Source organism: Hippocampus zosterae, chromosome 19 (assembly GCF_025434085.1).
Source record: "Hippocampus zosterae strain Florida chromosome 19, ASM2543408v3, whole genome shotgun sequence".
In the NCBI taxonomy this organism is placed as follows: domain Eukaryota; kingdom Metazoa; phylum Chordata; class Actinopteri; order Syngnathiformes; family Syngnathidae; genus Hippocampus; species Hippocampus zosterae.
The window spans coordinates 10,008,340-10,017,500 of record NC_067469.1 but is presented as its reverse complement, the minus strand read 5'-3'; positions in this window follow the sequence as shown (position 1 = coordinate 10,017,500).

The following is a 9,161-nucleotide window of genomic DNA, read 5'->3' as shown; positions in this document are numbered from 1 at the left end:
TAGCCCTAGACATGTCCAAAGCCTTTGACACGGTAAACCTACACACACTCACAAACAAACTCAACAACACTAACACCCCAAACATCATCATCAAATACATCTTCAACTACATAAGGGGACGCAGACAATACACTCAATACCGGGGGGAAACATCAGAACATAGAAACACGAAAACGGGGGTACCACAGGGGGGAGTACTTTCACCAACACTATTCAACATATACATGGCAGACTTACCACAACCACCTCCAAATGTACACACAGTTACATATGCAGACGACATCACCATTCTATCCACATATGTCAAACCACAACAGGCACAACAACAAGTACAAAAATATCTCCACGACATATACAACTGGACAAAACAGAACCAACTCACACTCAACGCAGACAAAACCACCACCACTCTGTTCACACCAGATCCGGCAGAATACAGCAACAGGCTCACTTTACAAATAGATAACACCACCCTACCCACAGTCCGCGAACCCAAAATACTGGGATTAACATGGGACCCCAAACTCACCTTCTCAAAACACACACAACACACTCTAACCCGCGCCAAGCAATCAAACAAAATACTTAAAGCCTTAACAACCACTCACTGGGGAAAATCCAAAGAAACTATACTCACCACATACAAAGCAACCACACTCACACGCCTCGAATACGCAAACACTATATGGTCACCAACACTATCGGACACAAACAAGACAAAACTCCAGACCACACAGAACACCGCACTCAGAATAGCAACAGGATGCACACAAGACACAAACATACAACACTTGCATGAGGAAACAAAAACTCTCCCACTGAACACCCATCTAAAACTACACGCATCGCAAATCAGACAAAAAGCCCAACACCCAACCCACCCACTACACCCACTCACTCAACAACCACCACCACCCAGACAAAAGAAACAAACAATCTTCCACAACAACAACTACACACACAACAAAGACACAGCACCACAGGACACCAACAACGACACCATAAAACAGAACATGAAAGACATACACACCCACTTTGTACAAACACACTTGGACACCAGACAACACAACAAAGTAATACATGCACCAGCACCAGAAATAGACCCATCAGAGCAAGACCTACCACACAGAACCAGACAACTCCTAGCACAACTCCGAACCAACAAATCACCAGCCCTCCACTCCTACCTACACAACATTACACCGGACACACACCCAACACCACTCTGTGCGCTATGCGGCACGCAAGTGCACGACACACAACACCTGTTCACCTGCACAAACATACCCACCACACTGACTCCGGAGGACCTCTGGCGAAACCCAAGCGGAGTGGCGGCCCTGCTCGCCCGCTGGGCGGAGGAGGGGGGTCTGGGGATCCGGGAGACGGAGTGAGGGCCCGGTCCCCCAATGTCGGGGCACGGGTGGGGTCGACAACAACAACAACACCAACATAAAAAAAGACTTCCCCTTTAAATATTCCTGCTGCATAATATATCTCCTTTCCTTTCGTAAAGGATGGTCAGAACCTTTCCTAAGCATTATTAAAATTTAGACGATCTTTGCTCCAGGTGCTACCGGCTCATCTCACTCGGTTAGGATAGGAAAGGAAAGTTCCTATGCCAAAATGATAATCCAAAAAGGGCCCCTGTTGGTGGATAATCAGGCCATGGGAGGTGTGAGTAAATTGTGAGGGGGTGTTGGCTGGAGCTAGAAATAATTTTGGTGTCTTGTCCCTGCAGTCGGTTCATTAAAAGAGCGACCAGTGTTTTCACCACCATGGTCGGATCTTACTCTGGAGGGTAACCCATACAGGCAGGTGGCTTGGACAAAATATTTCAACACTGTCAAAGCTGTGTTGTCTGTGCTCCAGTTGAAGGTACGTTATTAGCCTGGAATTCCCATCAATGCCGGCATGTGTCACAAACACCCACCTGTAAAACAAACATGAAAAGAATAATGATTAAATACAAGAAAACAATCAAGTTTCATATCTTGTTTGAAATATCATCTCGGTAGAGAAGGTATTGCTGTGCACTTAAGACTACATGGAGGCAATTTGGAGTTTGTGTAACTTGGATATACAAATGATAAAATTCAATTTAATCTGTGCTGTCCATACAATATGGCTTTCTAATGCTCCCACGAGTACAAATATAAGATGATCCCTTATTACCGAATGAGACGCATATGCCCATCTATGTGCCATAAACTATTGGGGAATGGCACATAGTATGTTCTTCTAGCCACAGTCTGGCTCCATCTCTGGGCTGCAGCAGCTGGCTCAATACGGTTGAGGATTTCTCGAACTCTTTTTCTTTGTACTACAATACCATCAGCACGCAGGTATGCCCTCATCATCTGCAACAGGTTCATAAAACAACACAATAAAGAAAGTACACTTTCACAATGAATATAATGATATATACATGAAGGGACAAGAGTATGTAGCAGAACACTTGCTTCCGAGCCTGATCTGGGAAATTGGCTGTGCAATCTTCTGACATGCTCTTCCAGGTCAACATCATGAATGGGAGTAAATCCTATTTCTGGCTGAAACCTGAAAAAACTTCATTTTTTTATGCAGGTATGAAGAGGAACAACACAACATCTCAGTGATGGCTCTCACTGTAAAGCCCTGATATTTGATCAAATATTTTTCAACTGTGTTTTAGATATGAATTGTATGAAATAAATCAGTGAAGCCCCATTCAAATTCTAATCTATCTAATCTGCTCGATCACACTGCTGTCAACCCGCTGTACCTCCAAACTCTTTGGCTTACTCGCAGTTGGAGGGTTCCCCCCGAACGGGGGGACAAATCAAGGAACCAATCCCTGCACCCCGAACGGGGTGCCCTTACGGCCGTTTTTTTTTTTTCGGCTAACCGCCCCCTGAACCTGGCAGGGTGGCGGGCGGACCTTTTGCTCCAGGCGGGGGACCTAGAGACAAATCCGGGGCCCACACAGACACTCTCACGCACGCAACAAACACACACACAACAAACTACCTGGACATGCGACATTTGCACACAACAGATTACAAGAAGACAGACATCCTTCAGATGCAACCACCACACACCACACTGGGTACACAAACATTGCACAAACATAAACACTAGACAATACAACATAACATGGAAATGCAGACTACATCCCAAAACACCACCACGAACAACAACACCTCGTAGGACACCAACAGGCAGCAGAGCACAAACAGACCAAAACAACACACTCGCCTCACCAACACTACCCTCAAACGCAACACGGACAGACAACTCCAACAGAGATACAACAAACACAAGACCACCCCCCCAAACCTGGACCTGCAATAGCTGCAATAGAATCATCACACGCAGACAAACCTCACTCAGATGCAACTCAACACACCCACACTGGATACACAGACATTGCTCCGGCATCACCACCCGCCAATACACAAACACGTGGACATGCAGAACACACACGCAAACAACAAACACCCCAACACCACAACCCCCGAACAACCCACAAAGAACAACACCCACCAACAAAAACAACAAACACACACTGACCATACTACAAATAAACATCAACGGCATCCAAAACAAGAAAACAGAACTAGAAGAACTCGCCTCACAACAGCACGCAGACATCATCACCATACAAGAAACCAAACTAGAAAAACAACACAACACACCTCGTCTCACCAACTACACCAGCATTAGGAAAGACAGAGAACACAAGGGAGGAGGAGGACTGCTCACATACATTCACAAATCAGTCACATTCACTCCCATGAACATCCCCAACAACATTAACACCAACACTACAGAAATTCAAACCGTAAAGATTCACATAACCAACCACAAAAGACTACACATATGCAACATGTATATACCCCCCAGAGATACCACCCGACCAGACCACGCCACAGAAGACACAGACATCACCAACACCTTCCAATACATAAACTCGCTGAACAACACCATTCTAACCGCAGACATCAACGCTCACTCAACACAATGGCACTCTCCCTACGACGACCACAGAGGCACCCTCATTGCAGACATACTACAGAACTCCCAACAAATCACTCTAAACGCAAACACACCTACCAGAAAACCTACAAACATCAACCAACAACCAACATCACCGGACATCACAACAGCCAGCAACAGCATCACAAACAGAACAACATGGACCACAATACACGCACTCAGTTCAGACCACCTTCCTATCAAAATCACACACAACACGCGTGCTCCTTTCCGCCTACAACAACACCTTCAAACTTACACAAATTACAGGAAAGCAGACTGGGAAGGATACACCTCTGAAATAGAATCAGCACTGGAGAACTTAACCATACCTGACAACATCCACACAGCCAACACCATGCTCACAAACCTCATACTTACAGCAGACAAACACCACATACCCCACGGAAAAATAAAAAGCAAATCACTTCTCCTACCACAACACATCAGAACACTCATCAGCCAAAGAAACGACATCAGACAACAAAACCACCAAGACCCACGCATCACAGACCTAAACAAAGAAATAGACAAACAAATCCAAAAACACAAACAAGAGCTATGGAAAGAACACTTAACGGATGCATGGAACCACAGACACAAACAATACATACTCTGGAACACAGTAACAAGACTATCTAACAAAGAACAAAAAGCACCAGAAAACACCACAATACAGTTCGGACAACACACGGCAATATCCAACAAACAGAAAGCACGAGCATTCAACAAACAATTCACCAACATAATACAACACAAAACCAACAGAACATACAGACAACTACAACGCAAAATACGAAAACTCAACACCACGCCCATAACCATCACAGAACAACAAGTCAAACAAGCACTACAACGCTCCAAAAGCAACAACTCCACAGGCCCAGACAACATAAACATCAGACATCTGAAACACCTAGGCCCCAAAGCAATAACACTACTCACACACACTTACAACACATCACTCAACACCAACACCATCCCCGCAATATGGAAGACTGCAAAAATAATCCCAATACCAAAACCCAACAAAAACCACGCACTCGGCCCATCCTACAGACCAATAGCACTACTCAGCCCAATAGCCAAAACAATGGAAAAGGTAATACTACCCTTCATTACCAACAACACTCAACTACCCTCTCACCAACACGGCTTCCGAAAACAACACTCCACAACCACAGCACTACACCACATACACAACATCATAGCCACAGGTTTCAATCAACAAAAACCACCACAACGAACAGTTGCCATAGCCCTAGACATGTCCAAAGCCTTTGACACGGTAAACCTACACACACTCACAAACAAACTCAACAACACTAACACCCCAAACATCATCATCAAATACATCTTCAACTACATAAGGGGACGCAGACAATACACTCAATACCGGGGGGAAACATCAGAACACAGAAACACGAAAACGGGGGTACCACAGGGGGGAGTACTTTCACCAACACTATTCAACATATACATGGCAGACTTACCACAACCACCTCCAAATGTACACACAGTTACATATGCAGACGACATCACCATTCTATCCACACATGTCAAACCACAACAGGCACAACAACAAGTACAAAAATATCTCCACGACATATACAACTGGACAAAACAGAACCAACTCACACTCAACGCAGACAAAACCACCACCACTCTGTTCACACCGGATCCGGCAGAATACAGCAACAGACTCACTTTACAAATAGATAACACCACCCTACCCACAGTCCGCGAACGCAAAATACTGGGATTAACATGGGACCCCAAACTCACCTTCTCAAAACACACACAACACACTCTAACCCGCGCCAAGCAATCAAACAAAATACTTAAAGCCTTAACAACCACTCACTGGGGAAAATCCAAAGAAACTATACTCACCACATACAAAGCAACCACACTCACACGCCTCGAATACGCAAACACTATATGGTCACCAACACTATCGGACACAAACAAGACAAAACTCCAGACCACACAGAACACCGCACTCAGAATAGCAACAGGATGCACACAAGACACAAACATACAACACTTGCATGAGGAAACAAAAACTCTCCCACTGAACACCCATCTAAAACTACACGCATCGCAAATCAGACAAAAAGCCCAACACCCAACCCACCCACTACACCCACTCACTCAACAACCACCACCACCCAGACAAAAGAAACAAACAATCTTCCACAACAACAACTACACACACAACAAAGACACAGCACCACAGGACACCAACAACGACACCATAAAACAGAACATGAAAGACATACACACCCACTTTGTACAAACACACTTGGACACCAGACAACACAACAAAGTAATACATGCACCAGCACCAGAAATAGACCCATCAGAGCAAGACCTACCACACAGAACCAGACAACTCCTAGCACAACTCCGAACCAACAAATCACCAGCCCTCCACTCCTACCTACACAACATTACACCGGACACACACCCAACACCACTCTGTGCGCTATGCGGCACGCAAGTGCACGACACACAACACCTGTTCACCTGCACAAACATACCCACCACACTGACTCCGGAGGACCTCTGGCGAAACCCAAGCGGAGTGGCGGCCCTGCTCGCCCGCTGGGCGGAGGAGGGGGGTCTGGGGATCCGGGAGACGGAGTGAGGGCCCGGTCCCCCAATGTCGGGGCACGGGTGGGGTCGACAACAACAACAACAACAACATAAAAAAAGACTTCCCCTTTAAATATTCCTGCTGCATAATATATCTCCTTTCCTTTCGTAAAGGATGGTCAGAACCTTTCCTAAGCATTATTAAAATTTAGACGATCTTTGCTCCAGGTGCTACCGGCTCATCTCACTCGGTTAGGATAGGAAAGGAAAGTTCCTATGCCAAAATGATAATCCAAAAAGGGCCCCTGTTGGTGGATAATCAGGCCATGGGAGGTGTGAGTAAATTGTGAGGGGGTGTTGGCTGGAGCTAGAAATAATTTTGGTGTCTTGTCCCTGCAGTAGGTTCATTAAAAGAGCGACCAGTGTTTTCACCACCATGGTCGGATCTTACTCTGGAGGGTAACCCATACAGGCAGGTGGCTTGGACAAAATATTTCAACACTGTCAAAGCTGTGTTGTCTGTGCTCCAGTTGAAGGTACGTTATTAGCCTGGAATTCCCATCAATGCCGGCATGTGTCACAAACACCCACCTGTAAAACAAACATGAAAAGAATAATGATTAAATACAAGAAAACAATCAAGTTTCATATCTTGTTTGAAATATCATCTCGGTAGAGAAGGTATTGCTGTGCACTTAAGACTACATGGAGGCAATTTGGAGTTTGTGTAACTTGGATATACAAATGATAAAATTCAATTTAATCTGTGCTGTCCATACAATATGGCTTTCTAATGCTCCCACGAGTACAAATATAAGATGATCCCTTATTACCGAATGAGACGCATATGCCCATCTATGTGCCATAAACTATTGGGGAATGGCACATAGTATGTTCTTCTAGCCACAGTCTGGCTCCATCTCTGGGCTGCAGCAGCTGGCTCAATACGGTTGAGGATTTCTCGAACTCTTTTTCTTTGTACTACAATACCATCAGCACGCAGGTATGCCCTCATCATCTGCAACAGGTTCATAAAACAACACAATAAAGAAAGTACACTTTCACAATGAATATAATGATATATACATGAAGGGACAAGAGTATGTAGCAGAAAACTTGCTTCCGAGCCTGACCTGGGAAATTGGCTGTGCAATCTTCTGACATGCTCTTCCAGGTCAACATCATGAATGGGAGTAAATCTATTTCTGGCTGAAATCTGAAAAAACTTCATTTTTTTATGCAGGTATGAAGAGGAACAACACAACATCTCAGTGATGGCTCTCACTGTAAAGCCCTGAGTGGGGAGCAGTTCAATTTGATCACTTGTAATGTCAAGTGCTGGTCTTCCTCGTCTACCTAAAGTATGGAAATAAAAGGATTAAGGAATTCAAGCAAACGAATCACTACGTGTTTTTTATATACTGTATACAGTACAGGCATATAGACAGATGTACATAAAAGTATATGCAGCTACAAAACCACGAGCAGCTATTTTCTCTAACCATTTTACTCAAGAAAAAAATAATTCAAACTTATAATTGAATAACTAAAAGATCACTAGTTATTGCTTAAAAGTGTACAGCCATCGTGTTACTTAATAGTCTACTGATTTGCAGGAAAACCACTGGTATAAAACGACGTTTGACAGGGTGATAGAAGGTAAGTCACAGCAAGTCGTCAGTAAAACCCGTGTGTAGTTCGAATAAAAATACATACGAAAAACCAATGACAAAAAATGGTAGCCATTTTACCTGTGTGCAAACGATGTGCCACATGGGAACAAACACGTCCACCATTAGGAGTGGGTCCCGCAATGATGACAGATCGGAGATCTATTGGACTTTGAATCAAACTTTGAATAGTATCAGCGCTAAACTGGTCACTAACTCTTCTTAAATTAGCAATTGAAATGTTTATCGCGCGTGCTTCACTTTCACCGGCAGACCCTTGATGACAGGCACTCTCTATTGCCCTGCACCTTCGCCGAATACGTCTCAGGACACTGTCCGCCATTGTTGTTTTAAAAAACTAAGTGGGCACAGAATTTCCAAAATCATGAGCCCTGACTGGTGGGATGACACTATTTTGAAACGTACAGCCAATAGGATACCGTTACATGTTTTCGTAATCATCCTTATTTGCATTTAATGCAAGTACAGTGTAATGTCACTAGCACTACAAGTGGGCACATTTATGGCCTTACATGTTCACTAGTAAGCGTCAAAATCATCTTACCAGTGAACTAGTGGGCACATTTATGGCCTTAAATGTTCAGTAGTAAGTGTCAAAATAATCTTATTAGTGAACTAGTGGGCGTTTTGCGGCTTACATGTTCACTAGTAAGCGTCAAAATGACCTTACTAGTGAACTAGTGAGCGTTTTGTGGCTTACATGTTCACTAGTAAGCGTCAAAATGACCTTACTAGTAAACTAGTGAGCGTTTTGTGGCTTACATGTTCACTAGTAAGCGTCAAAATGATCTTACTAGTGAACTATTGGGCGTTTTGTGGCTTACATGTTCACTAGTAAGCCTCAAAATGATCTTA